The 20,195-nt window shown below is 44.5% G+C and overlaps 1 protein-coding gene across 3 annotated transcripts in view; it reads right to left on the bottom strand.

Annotated features, from left to right (window-relative positions):
- The window catches only part of LCP1 (lymphocyte cytosolic protein 1), a 50,946-nt gene extending 31,008 nt beyond the window's left edge, over positions 1–19,938 (bottom strand). The window contains exon 1 of one of the 3 annotated variants that reach the window (XM_042014171.1): positions 19,838–19,938. The gene's annotated coding sequence lies outside the window, so the exon portion shown is untranslated. Of the gene's footprint in view, positions 1–826; positions 1,032–19,837 lie in introns of those variants that run through there. The other 2 variants (XM_042014172.1, XM_042014170.1) reach the window with 2 other exon arrangements.
- Between the last annotated feature and the right edge of the window lie 257 nt (positions 19,939–20,195).

Below are 20,195 nucleotides of genomic sequence, written 5' to 3' on the forward strand. Positions count from 1 at the left end.
TCAGTCAGCCAACCTGGTCCATGACTTTGGTTGTGATAACAAAGACCCGAGGTTCCATTGGGTCAGTGTTCAAACCAAATCCATGTGCCAAGAAAATCGCTATATGACAAAACCAGCAAAGCTACTGCTGTCACAGAGAAGACAGTTAAGCCTGGAGACTCCTGTTCACAATGCTCCTACCTAAAATATCTGTAGATATTCACAAGTCACAAGTCATCTAAAGCCTGAGCTGAAATCCCAAAGAAGACATGGGACAAGCCTGGCCAGATTCATCAGTCAAGATCTGAAAAGGCAAATATAACGTTAGGGACACCCCATGTCACTATTTTTAAAGCGGAAGTCCCTACTACAGTCAGGCTCCACCATGAATCAGTTTTATTTATCCACTGGAAAGTAAAGTTACATTTCTAAAAGCCTGATATAAATGTTCTAACAGGCAACAGATTACATTGTAAGCACTATGAGCCAAAATACATCATCTTTATGAATCAGTGTTTTTCATCACTGGAATTAAAATTACCTTCTTACATGGATCCAGTCTGCAATTTAAATAATGGCTTCTTACTTTACCATGCCCTTCCAAGCCAATGCCAACCCCAAGACTACCATTCTACTCAGCCAAAAACCACTCTGCCCAATTAAATCCATCAAACACTTTCCTGAAGGTCAGTAGAAATGCCATGCACAAGACTACTGGAAAATGCTTCACACTAACACAGAACCTGCTCTATTTTTTCACGGCAACCACAATTTCCTGTGCAGTTAAACTGCTGGTATGCTCAGTGAGAGCAGCTTGCCAAAAAAACACCAGATGCTGTGATCTTACCTCCTGGGCTCAAGCAGTGGGTCCAAACCGTCAGAGCAACAAACAGCTCAGCAGCTGCAAATTCAACAGAAAGGGCAGAACTTCTTCAACAAACCAAACGTCTTGTAGGGTGGAGGAACTGCAAAGCAGCTGTCACTGCGTGACACGGAAACTCTTCTGCAGCGCAACTAGGCAAGCCCAAGAGTGCAAGCCCACGACTGAGCCCAGAGAAGGAAGTGAGTAGTGACACCACAGCATGACAAACACCATAGATGAATAGATTTTGTCTTTATAAGGAAATGAAGCATTCTCTGCTCTTGAACTCAGTACTCCTCCAATAGGTCCCCTGCTTTGCGCCGCTTTCTCTCGCTTCCGCTCTCGCTCACGGAGCACACGCACACCAAAACGCCTCCTCTCTTTGCTGGTAAGGGCAGCCACGTTTGAGGCATGGAACCACAAGGTCTGCAGTGCCACCTCAGACACCAGGCAGGGCTGGCTGCCAAGCCAGGCTGGGGCAGCAAAATCACCAGGCATGGAAACTCCTCAGCATCTCCGCACAAACTCTGCCAACGCTTGACTGCCCTGCCTGTGAAAGTTTTTTCCATGCAAGTGGCTGGAATTTCCTTTGATGCAACTTGTGACCTTTTCATTCTCAGTGCTCACCACTGACAAAAGGCTGGCTCCATCTTCTCTATAAGCTCTGATTAGGTTGGTGTACATACCAAGATCCCTCTCAGCCTTCTCCTCTCCTGGCTAAATGAGCTGAGCTCTTTCTCCCTGCTCTCTGATCTGTTGTGCTCCATCCCAGACACCATCCTGGTGTCTCCCTACAGTTTGTCCAAGCCTTTATTGAACAGGGGAGCCTGGAAAAGGACACAGTGCTCCTCACACCACCTCACAACTGACACAGATTTCAAGGACACGTTTCCCAGTGCACTGAGGGTCATATGTAAAAGTGCTTGATGGATGCAAATATAAACTATCTTTCAAACTCTGACGATGCAGCATTGCAGAAGACTTTTTCCTCTGAAAACAGGCAGGTGAAAAAAATTACCAAATTGTATGTCTTTAATGAAAAAGCTGTCATTCACAATTCACCAGGCCAGTTAGACCATCAGCTGTATACTACTGCAAAGAGCTTCAAGAAAGCCCTCTCATGAACAAATCTCCGTAATTAAGATCCATCCTTGAAGCACACATACATTTGCTCTATTCAGAAGTACATTGAAAAATGTCCCAGACATTTTTGATTACTTACTTCTATTTAAAAAATACTTCCTCTATGGTATTTGATTATTTGATGGGCTGTGCCACAGCTCCTCTTCCTTGTTTTCTAGGATATTTTACACCAGCCTGATGGTTTGCCCCAGCTTTTTTCTTACAGACCTTTTCCAAATCCTTAATTACTTTTGTCGGTCTCCATGACATCCCATTAAATGCTGTAATGCCTTTTCTGAGAGAAAGAAGAGGGCACCAAAGGGATGTGTGCTCTAAATCTAACATCTTACTTGCACAGGAAAACTGGGGTGGGTGTTTCCTCACCAGATACGTTTGCTTAACACTCTTAGCACCCTCTCTTGAGTTGTTACACCTTATGCTATAACACAGAAGAGGGGAGGAGAGGGACTCAGAGTTTCCACCCTGCTGTATGGTATGTTATATTCACATGACCTAGACTGAGCTCAATACTGTGTCCTCAGCACTGATTCAACACAAGCACATTCCACAGGCACCAGCTGTGTTAAAGAAGTGTTCAAACAAGCTTGGAAATACAAGGGCAGCAAGGATGAAATTTAAAGCATGATGGATTTCTGAGGCACACATAAACAAAATATATATTTGCCATGTGGATCATGAATCCCTTTTTCTGCCTCATTTCAAGACCTGCTGGAATGTCACTATGTATACCTGATAATGCTGTCTCACCAAATATTATTAAACTTAAGTAGTCTTTAGACACAACCCCAGCTGAAGCCCTGTCATGACACACTGTTTAAACCCTGCACTGTGCATCCTTGAAGCATCACCCAAATAACAATTTTATTGGTCAGCACTGAAACACATTTAAGTGGGATGGTGCGATAATTATCTCCCACCTGTACCTGGTTAACTTGTACCTGCGTGGTGGTTGTCTGTGGTATTGCTGACAATGTATGATTCCATGAGAATGATCTCTCTAAAGTAATTTCTTAAACAGGGTAGGACACTGCAAGATGTCACTATAGCACTGGTATCCTAGAAGGGTATTGAATTTAACTCTTCAACACAAATAGCTTGTATTTCGCCACAAATTACACTTATGGCTAGGAACAGGCCAGCTGCTGTTAGGACAGGCTGTACTGTGGCACTGAGTTAAATGTCCATTACTGCCCCACCTCAGAAAAACAATACACTTGACCTACAGCTTCAGTCTTAGGGCCAAAATATCAGTGCAGCTGCTTTGAGATTTACATGCATGAAAGGTAAAAGAGTTAAAGGAGAGGTGGTCCTCCAATTACAGGAAAAGACATTAGAAAATATCAAAGATGTTTGTCTATAAATTAAGTACCATAAATTAGCATGCACTGTGTCCAATCACTCACAGAGGGAGGACTATAATTATAAACAAACCATGCCCCTGAGACACAGATGAAAAGGTCAAAACCAATCTTTTCCCCCTTGTTGTCACCACTACGACACTTCAAAAGTCTTGCCCATTATTGTCCCTGTGCCTGAAGGAGCTTCCTTTCCATGTACCTTTTGCAGTGCTGACACTCATCCTGCTGCCTGTGTAGTGCAGTCACACTTCACTGCAGATCCACCAGACTGTGTCACCACAGGCTTCAAACCCTTCCATGACTTTTCTCCTCCTCTCCTCTGCCCCTGAGTCAGCCCCACAGCTCTGAGTGACAGAGCACTTTCACTTCAACCTCCTCACCTGCCGATGGGCTCTCACCTTCCTCCCCTTCACCCCCACGTGCCTTGGGGAGCCTTGGGAAGGGCAGCAACAGCCTGTGCTCTCCTGCCATGAGGCTTGGATGTTTCTTAGCAAAGTAAGTGACAACTCAAAAAGCATGCAGGAACCAGTAATCCCACTTCCACCAATGAATGGGAATTACATTTGAAGGATCTGGGGCATCTGCCTAAGAAGAGGCCCAGCAGCTTCATCTGACTTGGCAGTACTGTGTTCTGGCAGACAGCAGGGGGTTTGCAGGGGTCCCTGACTGAGGAGGGACCTGGGGTCTGCTGTAGATGAGTAGTTTCCTTATGGGCACCAGGGAAGCGAATTCCTGTGGTGGCCTTTCCAGGCACACCCACCTCTTGGCTCTTGCGTTTTTAACTGCCCACTGCAATCTCCCAAGACCTTTGCCTTCCTGCAGGCTGCTTCTGCTTCAGGAAATTGCTTTCTCCAAAAGCCATTACTTTGCAAAATCACACTCATATAATGCAACGTCTTCCTTGCCACAGCTGATATGGTCACAGGTTGTAGACATGCCCTCTATCCAAGAACATCCACAGGATGGGAAGAGTGTGGTAGGGAGCAGAGTGGGGACTGCAGCACAGATCTTCCAAGCTGAATGAGATCTTCTTGTGGACCTTGCAAAATGTCTTTGATTTAATGACAGCACAATTTTAAATGAGCCCTTTAAGGGGAACACCCTGGTCCATGAAAAACTAGGGCAAATCAAAATAATGGAAATTATTTAAAAATTATCTCCCTTGAACAAATAATATCTTGCTCAGAGGACCTGATCTAATTCCCACTACAGTTTGATGCTATCTGAATTGCACCTTTATTTTGTGTGACCCTGTCCTTGTTCCTGTTGAAGTCAGTGACACTTCCTGAAACCACTAGTGATATAGGCACTGAACTGCCTCTGAATATGGACCCTGAGAACTTCAATACTGTTGAAAGGTAAATGAGTCTTTGTGAAGCAGGAGTCATTACTGTGATGGCATGTGCTCAGGTGCAAGTTGGTAATTTGACCCACTGCTGGGTCTGTGTTACCAGTGTACCCTGAAATGCCACCTGTGATCTCTGCAGGAGAGAGAATACTACGGACTGGGGGCTTTGCAGAATGCATGTGAAACTCAGACCTTTTACACTGTGTTCTTCCTGCATTATATATGCCAGGAAAAGCCTTGAGAATGCAAAGCAATGCTGGATGATCCCACTGAACCTGTCACAACATGGGTACTGGGGTCTGTTGGGGGTGGAATTATGGTATCATGAAATATATCTTGGTGCAAGAAGAGCATCTCACTCTTTGTCTAAATCTGTTCATGCAGGAAGGAGTGGGGCAGACCTACCCCTGCCAGAGCTTTGTCTTCAGCTGGAGTCTGCCACCGTGCCCTCCCTCCCTGAGAAACCTGGTCTCCAACCCCCATTCAACCACCACACTCCATGGCGGGCGTCACCAACGCCCATGGGCCTCTTGTGTGGGCATTCCCAGTGGCACCCGGCACAGCTGCTGCATGGAGAGGAGGAAGGCAGGCAGGGCAGAGGGTGATGGGCCATGCCATGCACACAGGTGTGAATGAAGGGAAACCTGTGCCACACAGCAAATATGGCAGCCTCCAGTGCCCATCAGCAACAAGACATTTACTCTTGGTCAGGGAGGGACACCCAGGCTTGCATACTGGCAAGGCTGGAGAAAGAGGAATGTAGAAAGAAGTTCTGTCATACTGAAAAGCATGATTTTGGTGGGGTAATTCGCAGATCAGCAGCTCTCCAAACCTCACCCTTTTCCCTGGATCTGGGCACAGGAACAACCAGGAGAATAATGGCCTGTTAAAGCTAGGATGGGAGACTGGTCTATGATTTCACATGCTTGTGCAGCTTTCAGTTCCTAAGCCCTAAACTCTGAAACCTCTCTTAGAGTCTTCTAAGGAAATCTTTTTTTTCAGTTTTACTATAACCCCACTTACTCGTGAATCAAGATGAGCCACAAAAATCAAATAAGCTATGAGTAGACTGTTTCCACAAAACAAAGCAAAAGGCCACATCTAACAAGGGGATACAACCTGCAACCAACCCAGAAAGATTTACACTCCCCAAAACCTGTGTGCAGGAGGGTTTCAATAGAACAGCCCCCACTGGCAAAGGAGGGGAGAGGGCAATGACTGATCGCTGGTCTTGGAGCTGGTTGTTCCCTCAGTAGAAGTAGCCAAATATCCCTGTGAAGCAAAAAGCAGACAGCTCTGAGGCCATGGATGAGCTTTGAGCAGTTAGATTTGTTACCAAATTCCCCAAACCATTTGTTTCAAAGAGATCTCCTGCACTGAAGTGACTGAGTGGATCTGAAAGTTTTCCTTATGGTTCAATCTCGGGCCCTCGCAGAGAGCTTAGCCTTACTTAAAAGTCATAGGGCACAAGATAAATTTCCTGCTAGCAGTCTGAACTTTGAAGGAGAGGCATTTAAGCAAGTGAAAAATGAAATAGCAGGGAAAAAACACCCTGTAAAATAAAAGCAATGATAAATAAATAACAGGAAAGTGTACACCCCACTTCAAATTTAATAGGCTACGCCCAACCATGAATTATTGATCAAAACCATCCATTTGCTGCAATGGGGAGTACTAGTGAAATATTAATAACAGTGCATGAGCTAATCTTAGGTTTTACTTGATGGGAGAGTGACAAGAAGAGGTTGGAGAAGCCTGGCCCCTGTTAGCTCCCAGGTCTGGCTGCAGTGGGAGAAGGGCACACCTCCAAGGCTCTCCCAGGACAGTGTGCAAGTCCCACATTTCCAGCAGAGACTGGCAGTGACTCTCCCACCTGATAAACCCATTCCCAGATGGATATGGGTCTAGAAGTGTCGTTCATGGGGGCTGTTGCAACAATACTGTCTATCCTGTTTTGGTAGTCCTACAAAAGAAAGCCAGAGTCTTGGTTAGACCCTAACTCAGTCCAATGTGTTTCCTAGTTTTCCTGGTTTTCTTTCAGGAAATAATTCGACTTTGTGATGGGAGGAAATACAAGAAAACATCACGTTGCTGGGTCAGCTGGCCAGAGGCTTACAGAAGTAAAAAGCATGGAGAAACAAATGAAAAAAAATTTTTTTAATTATACTTAATATGCCAGTTACTTTTGCAAAACTGTGAGGAAACAAAGTAATGATTTTTGAGAATCTGGATCTGGCAGAAGCTGACTCACGGTTAACCAACCTTCTCATGTACTTTCAGTCTCAATCTCACTCAGTTTCTGGTGAGTGAACCATAGTTGGCTTTGACATGGTAGCAGAATGGGCTTCCCCAGGGCCCCTGCCCTGCCCAGAATGTGGGTGCAGAGCTCTGCAGCATCCCCAGGGTGGCTGTCACACCCAAGATAAAGCTGTTTTGCTGCAAGCTCAGGCACTGCCAGCCCACTGCCAGAATTTCAAGTACCTGTCTGTCCTCTGCTGCAAACCACAGCAGGAAAAAAACCCCCACGATTATAAATTACACTGCTCTCCTGAACAGCAGGCAGCTTTTTGCCAAGAAAAGAGTAATTCAATTTCCTTTGGATCCAGATGGAAATTTGCACACAAATACCTGTAGGACTGAACAAAATGTCATGTGCACATGGGTTCACTCACATACGTGCCTTCTTGAACAGTCTGACTTCATAGGGTCTGAGTTTATAGCTTTTTAAATGTTAGAAATGTTACATCCTAGGCTGTTTGCCCTGTTTAGCTCAGTTTTTCTTCTTTTTCTTCTCAGCTTTTTAAAAAGCTATATTCTTGTAGATCTTCCTTTGTCTTTGGAATGTTTCCCTTTATTATCTCATTTTCCATTTGCATATTTTCTCTTTTTTTCCTGCTTTTCCATCTACCTCTTGTCATTTCCTCACTCCTACCCTAGCAGTTTCTGCCAGCATTCCTCATAGAATTAGCAAGGGTGTTCAGATCAGAATCTCCACTTCTGGTTTGCAGCCTCTCACATACAAGCCTGGCCCCAAGTTTTGCACTGGAACTGCTGCTCAGAAACACTTACAAGCAGTTATTAGTTCCCTGTCAGAAGGGGAAATTTTGCGTAACACAGAATGAACTTGCTGGGTTTCTACAGCACATCCTAAAAAAAAGTATTTCCCCCTACACTGCAGGTGTAGGGTGAAAGCCAGCATTAGGTTGTCCATGCCCTGTGCTGGGTTTCAGCCTTTCACTCAGAAGGAATGTGTCCTGCATCTACTGAAGCTGAAGGAAGACAAAAAAAGATTGCGTGAGTTTTCTCTGGTGGAGGCATCATATGGAAATCAAACACAGGAGGGATCTCTCCACAACTGAATGAAAGGAGGCTGTAGCCAGGCTGGGATCAATCTCTTCTCCCAAGTAACAAGTGACAGGACAAGAGTAAGCCTCAGGTTGTGCCAGGGGAGGTTTATATTGGTTATTAGGAAAAATTTCTTCCCTAGGCAGGAGCAGGCTGCCAAGAGAAGTGGTTGGTTGAGTCACCATCCCTGGAGATATTTAAAAGATGTGTAGATGTGGCACTCAGGGACATGGTTCAGTGGTTAACTTGACAGTGCTTGGTTTACCAGTGAACTTAACATTATCTTAAGGGTCTTTTCCAATCCAAGTGATTCTGTGATTCTATTATTCTATTACTCTGTGATCTGAGGTCAAGCTTTTCGCAAAGGTCCTGAATCCAACAAACTCTTACGTGTCACATCTCTATTTTTATAAAGGAATGTGAACAAATCTAGTCCTCATAATGTTTTTACATAGTGATTAACTAGACTTCTGAGTCAAGCTTGTATTTGAGATTAATCACTTCCATGATATATATAACTTAAAAATACGAGAGAAAAAAGCGTTGGAAAGAGGAAACATTGCCCCCTCTAGCAATGACTGATTATACACTGATTATAGCTGGCACAACAAAAAACCAGTTATGATTCCTTCATATTTTCAGTACCAGCGTTGCTTATCTCAAGTAAGAAAAAATAAGATTTTCCTTGATTTTTTGGTTTGCTTTTTTTTTAATTCATCTTTCTGGTCAAACACCTTCCTTCCCTACTGGCCAGTGTTGATATTTCTTGGAAGATCTGCTGAGATAAGGCTAGAAAATACGTGAGTACACCCTGCAAAGAAACTGAAAGGTATCCACCCAAAGGCATGCTCCTCTTCTGAAAGTCTCCCTCTACAGAGCAGTAGCCAGGCTTTGACAGTAATGGTGGCCAAGACACACCTGAACGAAAGTTTGAGGCAGCCTGGACAAGTTTTAGCAAACAACATATTTAGCACCTGACTAAGAATATAGTCAGGAAGATCCTCAATATTGGGATAATAATTAAGTTAGAAATCCTACAGAAGGCACATGTTTTAAAAGAGAAAACCAGACTTTAATTTTGCTCACTGCTAGTAGTGGAAGATTTTTGAGGGAGCACAGAGAAATGGAAGATCCACCACTCAAAAGCAAGTACCACAGTAAAGTGTCAGACACGTGTCAGGTGGCATGAGTTTGATCCCAGGGATGCTGCTTGTGTTGCTCCCTTTGGGTATCATCCAGGAGCTGCCTGCACCACAAGGGAACAGGCAGAGCACACCCACAGACACGCAGAGGAGTTCCTCATTTCTGCATCCTCACTTAGCTGCTCCATTTTCTGTGCTGCTGTGGCCAATGCACACTGAAAGCTAATGAGGCACAGACATCAAGTGTGTTCAAATGTCAGAAGGCTCAGAAGAGCCCCTAAACTACTGTTCTTGAAAAAGAGAACAGAACTTTAGCTGGAGTGTCATCTAAAAGACAAACCTGAAACAAACATTAATTGCTCTTTTGACAAAGCATTCAAGAGGCACAGGGGAAACTGGAATGTTAAACAATTCAGTAGCAAACACAAACTCCAAACTGTATTGATCATATGTGTGTGTGTGTGTTTGTCAGTGGTGTCAGGAATTTAGAAACCAGGGCCTTCCAGGAGAAAAGTCCTGTGCTATCCAAGTGACACACACAGTGATCACTTTGCCCTCTTTGCTGTCACAAATCATGGAAAAAACCCAAACTTTTCCAGAGAGCTGCTCAAAAATCCCCCATATAAATAGCACAAGGAGCAAGTGTTCGGCCTTATCCATCTCTGCATCCCACTAAATAAAGGCACAGACCATGGCATCTTTGCAGGTCATCCTCAAGTCATCAGTGAGGTCCATTTTCACAAGCACTCCCTGACCTGTAGGGAGCAGGTGCACACAACCCATCCCCTAAACCAAAACCCCAAAAGGGACAGTGTCACTAGTCCCACGTGGCTTTGCTACCCAGTTTCCATCCCTCATTGTACAGCTGAGCAAGGGCTTTGGAGATGATCTCAGGCAACTCTGTTTAGCCCCTTCCTGGATATTTATCCATGCCTCATGCAATGAATGGCAAACTCCACCAACTCTGAGCTCAGCTGTTCCAAAACAACAGGGACATAGACCCCTAGAAACACTGAAGATGAAGGAAATCTCTGCAGATGATACCACTGGCCAGCTTGTGTTGTGACCTGTAAGTGGATAACTGGCCCATATGGGCAACTGAGGCATGGCCAGCAGCCCCACTACCCCTGTCCCTGGCCAGGCAGCTGAAGTTGTGTCAAAGACAAGACATGGGCATGCAGGGAGACTGGGGCTGCGATTGCCCCAGTCCCATTCTGCTGGCCATGCTCCCACTGAAGCACCTGGCAAGTGCTGCCATGTGCAATATGTACAGACTGGCTAAGGAGTCCACCTCAAAACTTGGGAGCAGGTACAGGAAGCCACATGCTGCTCAAAGACGAAAATGGCCTCAGCCACTGTGAAGTGCTGGCCACCCTCCCTGGCACATCAAGCTTAGAGGAATGTGCAATGCAGCTGAGAATTTTTTTTTCCAGAATGCTCGTGGGTGCTCAGCTTTTCCTTCATATCTTTGTGTCTTCTTTTTTCCTATAGCTGATTTCTACAAAAGCTCCAGGAGCCTACAGGCACTGTGGTTCCAGGAACTGAAGAAAGACAGAGGAGAAGGAAGACAGATTCCCCAAAGACCTTGCACTCTGCCAGATGACAGAGAGAGGGAGGTAAGATATAACAGACAGACACAAGAATGGTTTGCTCTACCACCATCATTCAGAGTGTTGCAAAGGGTGGGGGAGAAGAAAGGAGCATCCTTAGTTTTTATTTCAATCCACTTTGCTAGCCAGGGCTAAAGGTCAGGCAGACAGGAGAGGTAAAATGAGATAAAAGATTAGCACAAATCATCTAATAGCTTAAGAGAAGGAGGGTTCAGTGCCAAAAGTGGCAGGAGCAGTCTGCCTGCTGGTTAAACTTGCTTTTGCTTGTTTAATGCTCCTTCAGGCACTTGTGTGTCTTTGGCCACCTGGTGAATTATGAGCTTCACACAAGCAGCAATGAGTTTCTGACAGGAGAGGAACTCTAAATCCTTTTCTAAGCATTATTCTGGAAAGTATCTAAGGTTTAACTAGATATGTTCTTCAGCTCTTCACAGCATTATATACAGCACTATATTTTACATGACTGAGTAGTTGTGTAATGAAATATCCATTTTAGCTGTCAGAAACACTGGACAGAAACACTGAACTATAGCAGAGCCAGGCAAAGACCTCACACTGAAGAAAACACCACCAATTTGCCTGGTTCCACTCTCTCCTTTGCACATGAGCTGTTCCTGCAACTGCAACAGGAAGAGGAAGAAAAACTGGGGTCTGGCTCTGATGGCTTGCAACAATCCCCCACAAACCCATCTCTTCCTGACTCCCTTCTCAGAGAAGTAAGACTCACCATGCTCCTGTGCAGCTCACTGATACTGTAATGCATCCCCAGCTCCACAGGCACACTCTGGCTTGCAAATCCCATTTAAACAAGAGGGTTTGCAGATGCCTTTGCAAGGACTAGATTTAGTTTTTGTTTACATTTGCACAGTAGTCTCAGCTGTATGTTGCAATCTCCATTTCCTCCATTGCTGAAGAGCTGTTGCCTTTAATTGTAAAAGTAAGCATACTTCCATATCCCAGGAGGATTTCAGCACTGTGGGCTTTCTCTGCTTAAAGCCCAGGGACACCTTTGCCAAGTTAATTTCTGGACACAGCATTGTAAGGACAGCAGGCACGAGAACCATGATGCTACAGCTACTCTATGCCCAAGGGAATGTTTCTTCAGTGAATGCAAGAGATGTAGACTCATGAATGAAACAGAAATTACTGTGCATTTACTAAGATCCCATGTACCAGCTGCTCTGCAGCCTGGCATCAAAATTTCATGGCCCCCCTTCCCAGCACACAGGTACCTTTCAAACCCCAGCTTTTAGCAAAGGACGTATTTTCAACAGGTCTTCCCACCTGGCCCTGCAAAAAAAGTCGGCATTTAAGCAAAGGCTTCTGGTTTGCATCAAAGAAGCATCAATGGAGGTGATACTCCCCCTCTACTCCACTGTTATGAGACCCCACCTGAAGTGCTACTTCGTCTCTGGAGCTGGGACCCTACATTAGGACATGAACCTGCAGGAACAAATCCAGAGGTGAGCCACAAAGGAGGACTGGAGCACCTCTCCCTGAAGGCAGGCTGAAAGAATTGGGGTTGTTCAGCCTGGAGAAGAGAAGGCTCCAGGGAGACTTTCTAGCAGCCTTCCAGCACTTAAAGGGGCTTACAAGACAACTGGAGAGGGAATTTTCACGAGGGTATGCTTTAAGATGAAAAAAGATGGGTTTAGAGTAGATATTAGGAAGAAATTAATTACTGTAAAGGTGGTGTGGCCCTGGCACGAGTTGCCCATAGAAACTGTGAATGCCCCACCCCTGGAAGTGTTCCAGGTGAGGCTGGAGGGGCTTTGAGCAACCTGGTTTAGGGGAAGGTGTTCCCGCCCATGGCAGGGGGAGTTGGAACAAGATGATATCTAAATGTCCTTTCCAACCCAAACTAGTCCACAAATCTGTCTGAAATTTCTGGGACAATGCCACTGCATAGATTCTGTGCACCTGGGCCAACACAAGAGAGCCCTCAAATCCCACCACAAGAAAGTCTCTGAGAGGAAGGATGAGAGGATAAATACATGCCAGATACATGGTGGTCACAGCTTAAGGGGGTAACTCTCTTGGCAGCTACTAGGATTTCTGGTTACCATTGGTTGCACAATCCCATTTAAACATGTGCATTGTAGACAATGAAGGCACAGTAGGGCAGAAATTCTGAGATACTGAGAAATATTTGAGTCTGCTTAAAGAAGCTAGCTCAACTGAGCTGCTGCTGACTTATCTATTCTACTTCTCCCATAAAAAAAAAAAAAAACAAAAAACAAAAAACATATTTCTAAAACATTTGTCCAAAAGAGACCTCTCACTGTTTGAAATACTGATTCACTGTTTGAAATACTGAAATGGTTGTTCCTCTTCTGACCTTCTACTTGTCTGTCTTGGGCACATAATTCCAAAAGTGGATGTTCATAAAGTCTGGACACTGGGATTCAGATAAGAACTGCAGACACAGGCAAATACTTGGGTACTCACAGCTTTGCAGCAATGGCAGGCAGCAGGGGTTATCTGAAAACCAGTGTAAAATGACAGTCTTCATCTAAGGGCTACTTTTGAATTTGCTTGAAAAATTATTTTCTCACCTATGTGTGTAGCATTCACACAAAATTACTGGGGGTCACTGGTATATCACAGCATTAAGACTGTACTGCCTTTTGAACTGAATGAATGCCCAAAATAAAAAGAAGGAAGGACAAGGATACTCTTTGTTTAAAAAAATGTGATTAATATTAACAAATATTTTGCGTTCTTCTGATAGAAACCAGAAGTAAAACGTGTCATCTATCTGTTACTTACAGGAGACTGAAGGTGGGTCTAAGGCAGCTCTGATAAGGACATTTTCTCTCTCTAATTGACTATAAATCTCTTCCTCATTTTCTGGGAAGTATCTCTCCTTTGGTATCACTTTTATGACCTAGCAATCTCTCTGAGGCAAACAGACAATACAAGAACTGTGTTCGCAATATAAGAATAAAGAAACTGATTACTGCCTCATTGGGTAAAACATTTACCATTATCAAGAAGCAAACTGTGCAAAATAGTATTTTTCTCTTGCAGGACTTTTTGAATTATTTGTCCCAAATGCTCTGTGCATACTGACACCTCCAATACTACCCAAACCCCAGGCTTCCTACTGACACGCATATTCAAAGACAGTTTCTTTTCAAAGAAAAGTTTTTTAAAGGTTGATGATGGTTCTGAGACACACTCTTTCATGAGCATGAGACATTCAGTGGCCATCAACCTCACCTCATCAGGGAGGAAGCAGCATGGTGGTTCTTTTTCTGTCCCATTTCCCCCTGGCATCATCTATCCATGTGATTCCATGTTATTACTGTACCACTTCCTAGGCAGCAGATGGCCCCAGGATTATCAATTGATGGCACCTCGGGTACCCCCACCGGGTACAGGGGAGCCTGTTCCCACAGTCAGAGATGGCTTCTTTAGAGGGACAACCCCACCAGACACCTTGACAAGGCATTTGACTTTGGGTGTCTGGTGAGGGGGATACTTTGCTCTGATTCTTGGTCTTTTTGGCAAGAGGAGCCAGGAGTTATTCTGCCTAGTCTTCCAACAGAGCAGTCAGTGAGGACCGCTCCTGATGGGCTGGGTCTAAGAAAAGAGCTGTTTGGGGAAACTAAGATTGCACAAACTACTTCATTTTGATGCATAGGCAAAAAAAATGAACTGATGTTGCTGCTCGTTGTGTGTCCCTGCTCACACTTCCTGTGTTAATCACAGTTCTGACTTTGTTCATTAGAGCCAAGCTGATCAAGCCACTAACATGGCAAATGGCCTCACTGTGCCTGCAAAATGTAATCCAAGCTATTTCCACTTATGCTGTGCTCCTTTGCTGTCTTCTCTAACCCAGGCTGCACTCTGAGATTCTGGAATGCCTGCATGTCTTAAACTGGGTAATCTGAAATCTAAGTTTTACTGTGAAAACTCTGACCTGGATACACAGATGAAGAAATGGAAGAGTGAAGTCATGACACCCACCTGTACAAAAAGATGGCAAATGTATGGGGAGGGAAAGAGGAGAAAAATCATCCCTTTACACAATGTCATGCAAACCAGGACTGGATAGAAAACAACACGGCAAAAATGCTAGAAGAGTTTGCTGATGCTTAATACAGATGCTTTTGAATTTAAAAGTAGGGTAAAAGATGTATAGTTTATTAGGAGATTTTGATTTATGACATAAATTATTTGTTTTCTTGTAAATGCAAAGAAGAATTTGTCTGTAATATAGACAGAAATCTCATCTTTGGAGTTTTTCCCATAAGCAAAAGAAAAATTACATTGACAACTTCCTAAAGTCAATCATTCAGGACCTTTTCTATATAAAAATCAAAGAATGTTCTCATGTTTCTTCACATAATCATGAAACAAAGAAGTTGCTTCTAAAGATACTATTTTAAGGTATGTTTTTAGTGATTCAACTTGAAACTTCTGCTTAAGAGCAGACACTGGGTTTTGTTTCCTTGTTATCTAAAATGATGACCATATAAAACTTTTTAAATAATTTTTTTTAAAAAGGCAGTAGCTGCCTTCTTTTTCAGGTTTATTTTTTTCCCACTCAACTCCTCTTCTACCCAGCACACTGGCTCCCTTTTACCAGTACACACAAGAAAATGAAACTTTTGGGGGGTTTTTATCTGCCCTGAGAGGGATAGGCAATTCAATCCCAACATGGTAATGAACATTTGTAAAAAGTTAACAAAACTGCTTTCATTTCAAGGTTAGGCAACATAACAGCACGGTGACAGGAACTATAATGAGGAAAGAAATTCCACTGTTATAAGAAATATGGCTATTTCTGTCTAGAGGAACAAACACATTTTGTGAAGTACTCAGGTCTCTGAAACAAGTATTTTTACCACTGCATTTACACTGCTTTATCTTTGGGAAAATCAATTCCAGAACAATGCTGACCTCCTTTTCCAAAAGCTTTTGGACTTGCCAATTAAAATGTGATGCAAATGTTAAATGTGGTGCCACGTAACTCCCCCAAATATTTTGACACTAGAGTTTTAACTATGCTTTTCCATCTTGTGGTGCACAGTTGAAATACGCTGAGAAGAAAAGACTGTGTATATGTAGGTGGGATGGAAACTTTGGAGTTCATCTACCCAAGCCTCATACTCAGTGGGTTACATTAAAATTCAATGCTACGAGGAAGGAAACTTTTCTGATGTAAATGCATGCTTACTTAGCTCATTCCTATGAGTGTTCCCAGCTAATGTGGTCCACTTTCTGCAGGAAAAGGGCTTGCAAGAGCAAAATTAGATGTGTCGTTCTTCTGAGACTTTCTTTAAAGAAAAAGCCGTGCAAACAACTTCAGTGGCTCCCTGAAACAGCAGTATTCAAGGGCATACAGTCACAATCTAATAAAGGACTACTAGTGCTAAAATGTCACAACAGGAAAGGAAGAGTATTGAAGGTTCAATAATGAAAACCAACAAAGACACATCAATTTTAAACTAGGGAAATATGTTAAATATTGATTCAGATAAAAACCCTAGGGGGGAAAAACTATAAGGATGTTCACAATAGAAACAGATTAAATATGACTAAAGCAGATTAAAATACAAATTAAGGTTTATTTAAAATGCTGATTAAGTGGGCTGCTTTCTTCCCGTAAGAAATAAATGGACTAGAGGTCTTCCTGTAAGTGAGAAGGAAATGAATGCACTGTAAATACCTGGGGTCACCAAGTTACAAGGTAAGGGAGAAAGGAAAATAGGAAACCTACAGGCAGCAGATGCTTCAATGGGGAATATTCCCCATCCCACTCAGACTTTAAAGCCTGAATGCAGTGGGACCAATGTTGGAGCTCTTGTCTGCGTCAGCGGCCTGCCTGCAGGCAGCACAGGGAGAGCCTGAAAAAAGCAAAATACCGAGAGAAAAGAAGTGTGTTTTCTTTGCAGCATCCACAATCAATTTAGAAATCCATCCCTCAAGTCCAGCTTCTAATGCTGTTACATATTTGTGAATCTTCCAGTTGTGTGCTCCCTATGTTGCCAATGCTAAAGGTCAGCAGGAGGACTAGCAGCATGGTCCCAGCTTCTGGGTGAAATTCATCCCATTTTGGTAACCCACACTGTTACAATTGGTACTTATTTCATCCACCCCTCAAAACTGAGATGTGGGTTCTCTAATAACAAGGAAGAGACCATAGTTTCAGATGAATGATTGTATTTTCCTGAGAAAAACAGGTTATCTGTAAAATAAATAAATACATAAATATATAAATCCAGTTATTTAGCAGTAGTACAAGTTACACATGTGCCTGCAGAGGAACAAAAGACATTTTGCTCTGAGTTTCTCCCTTTGATCTCCAAGCATGTGCTCCCAACAAAACCCTGTCCATGTTCCCTGTCAGAGCACTGCTTCTTTCTCTGATTTTTAATGGATGATCAGAGGGCAAGCATCTTCTGAGGACTTATTTTTTATCACGGTCTACCTGAAGTGCGCGTTGCACATGGGAAAATTCAGGAATTGCAGGTCCATCATGGAGATGGTGATGGGATGTGAGAGAGAAAGCATTAATGGCCAGGAAGCACTGCATGATGCAGTAGTGTGGTGAAGGAAGTCTCATGTGAGTTTCCTCTCATTATCTAACTCAAGAATAACATGTATAGCACACTCCATTGCTGGACTGCCACTATTGCTGATCTTCTCATTCACAGATAGCACATCCTAACAATTCTTAGAGGAATACAGGTAGCCACTTTGGAAGCAGCTGATGGCAGCAGCATCATCCCACCAGTCACCCAAGACAGATCTCCAGTGGAGATCAATGACAGAGACTGCTGGGAACCAGGCCACAGACTCTCCCATGTGTCTTGTCACACCAGACTCCTGCTCAGATGGCAGTGCCATCATCCAGCTGCTGTCATGGCCCCTGCCATCACTGTGGGAAGGGTCTGGAAGATAAAATGGAAAAGGGCTCCTTCCCCACCAGGGAAAACTCACACAAGCTTTTGACTGAAATGGTGGTTTAAGCACAGCTCTTGTAATTATCTTTTATGCTGAAACAAAAAAAGACAGGCTTTGATCTTGCAAACACAAAGGCCACCTTATTGCTCTCATCTGAAAGGAGAAAAAAACCAATCCCACTGCAGCCTGGAAATGTTTTGCCAGAAATCCCTATAAGAGCAAAATTTCATCCTCCTTGCAAAATACAGGATGCCAAAGTCCCTCAGGGAAAGGAAGCCCAAGTCACACTCTTGTATTCGATTCTACATTTACTTCCAAGGGAAGTCTGCAACCCAGTATTTCACTGTCAGTGGCAGGAACACATGCAAAATGTTTCAGCAGGAGGATTTTGGTATCCTTTGGGTATCCTCCTGGCCTTCCTGAAGCTGTCATCTTCAGTGCATGCACCTACATCTGACCAGGGCACTCAGGAGTGTGCCTGGGCTCCCAGGTTTGGATGCTCACCCTGGTTGTACCCTACCTCCAAACCCAAAGCCAAACAGGAACGCCCCCATTCCACCTCCCACAGACAGTGCTGTCAGGGTGGGCAGTAAGGTGTCCCACCAGCTCCAAGCAGCACACAGGGGAGGGCAGCTCCATAGCACAGACACAACCATTGCTACTCCTGCCCAAAAGAGCTTACAGCCCAGCAGGGGAGAGCCCGTGGCTCCACATGGCACACAGATAATGTGTATTTGCTTGTGGTGACGTTTTGTTTTCAATCTTGCACCACTAAGCACAAAAGCCAATGATGAAATAAATCACTCGGGCACTGTATTGATTCTTGAATGACGATTACATAAAGAAAAATATAAATGCTTTGGTGTGTTAAATAATCCCTCTATTATGCATGTTGCAGACATACCTTTAATTTCATTTATGTAGCTTCTTTTGAGGAAAGACATCCAAATTTTTCCCTCAGCCTACTCCACTCACTTTATTCAGTGGAATAAGTGCAAAAGAAGAAGAGAAGCAGAAGAAATAGAGGGAAATTGATTGCTGCCAGCCTGGTAGGGAAACGCTAACCTTGCAGGCAGGAGACAAACAGCAGAGTCATCTGCAACATGCAAACCAGCTTCTTCATTTCCATAGTGAGGCACAGGAAGTGCCCTTCAGAAATTTTCAAAACTATTACAGCTATAAACAAGTTGTCTTTAGTGGGACCCTGTGGACAAAAACTAATTTAAAAAATAAATACTAAGATTAAATGTATCAGCTAAGCAGTTTTTGACAGAGAAAACTATGCTGGGTGGTCAGTGTTCACAGAACACAGATGCAGAGTAGTCATCAGTCCCTAAATGCAACCTCAAGAGAACATTTTCAGCTATCAGAGATGCTAAAACTGCCTCCACTTCAGAATCCCACCCCCACCCCTGCCCTCTCCAGTCTCTCTTTCTGCCCTACCCCGTATTTGTAAGTCACTCTCAGAGGACTTTGTACCCAGATAAAATTTCTATCACACTGGATCAAATGGGGCTTACTTGAATCAGGACTGCGGTGCCGGGCCTATTTCTCAAAGTAATTATATTGCCGAGATTAATTGGAAAAGGTTTGGCTCAGCTCGACCCGGTTTGCACGAAGAAGCACCAGCTTTACACCTGCTACCCCATCCAGCAGAGTCAGCGGCACGGCTGTGCTGGGGCAGAGTGTGACACCGACAGCACAGCCCCGCTTCCCCCGCTCCGATGCTGCCCGCTCCCGGGCACCGCTCCGCACCGCGCCCGCCGCCTCAGCCGCCCCGCAGCCCCGGCCGGGCCCCGCTCCCCGCAGCCGGCACGCTCATCCCGGCACTCCCGCCCCGCTCCCCGCAGCCGGCACGCTCATCCCGGCACTCCCGCACCGCTCCCCCGGTCCCCACCGCCCCCCCTACCCCGAGAGAGCGGTAACTGCTCCCAGGGGAGTCCGCGTAATTTTAACTTTAATCTTTTTTTCGTGAGCACCGAGGAGGAAATAATAATAATAATAATAATAATATAATATAATAGCAATAACAACAACAATAATAACGGTAATGATTATAATAATAATAACAATGCTGCCAAGGACCACCATGACCACCTCCTCCATCTAGAACCACAATTGCAGAGCATAGTTACCAGCGAGGAGCGGCGCAGCAACAGGCGATGCCGGGCCGGGGGGCGGGCGCGCTCCCGCAGCCACAGCCCCTCCGCCCGCTCCCACCGGAGCCGCCGCCCGTGCCCCGCCCACCCCCGCGGACACGCCCCGGGCACGCCCCTTCAGCGGGGACCGTCCCCAAGGCCAGCCGGGTGTGTGGCAGTGGGCAGTCGCGGCATTGCTCAGTAAAGCAATGCTGTTCAAGGGTACCTCCGTAACGAGTGCTGCTCTAAGCTGATTCACAGAACAGCTGCTTTCCCCTCATCAGTGTTAGCCCGGTTTTCATACTGTGCAGCAGAAAGTTCCTGGCACTTGTCCATGGTTAGAGTAGAATACAGC

The sequence above is a fragment of the Corvus kubaryi genome, unplaced genomic scaffold, assembly GCF_017639235.1.
Source record: "Corvus kubaryi isolate FWS band 111438036 unplaced genomic scaffold, C.kubaryi_AGA036_p1.0 split1-65, whole genome shotgun sequence".
NCBI classification, from domain to species: Eukaryota; Metazoa; Chordata; class Aves; order Passeriformes; family Corvidae; genus Corvus; species Corvus kubaryi.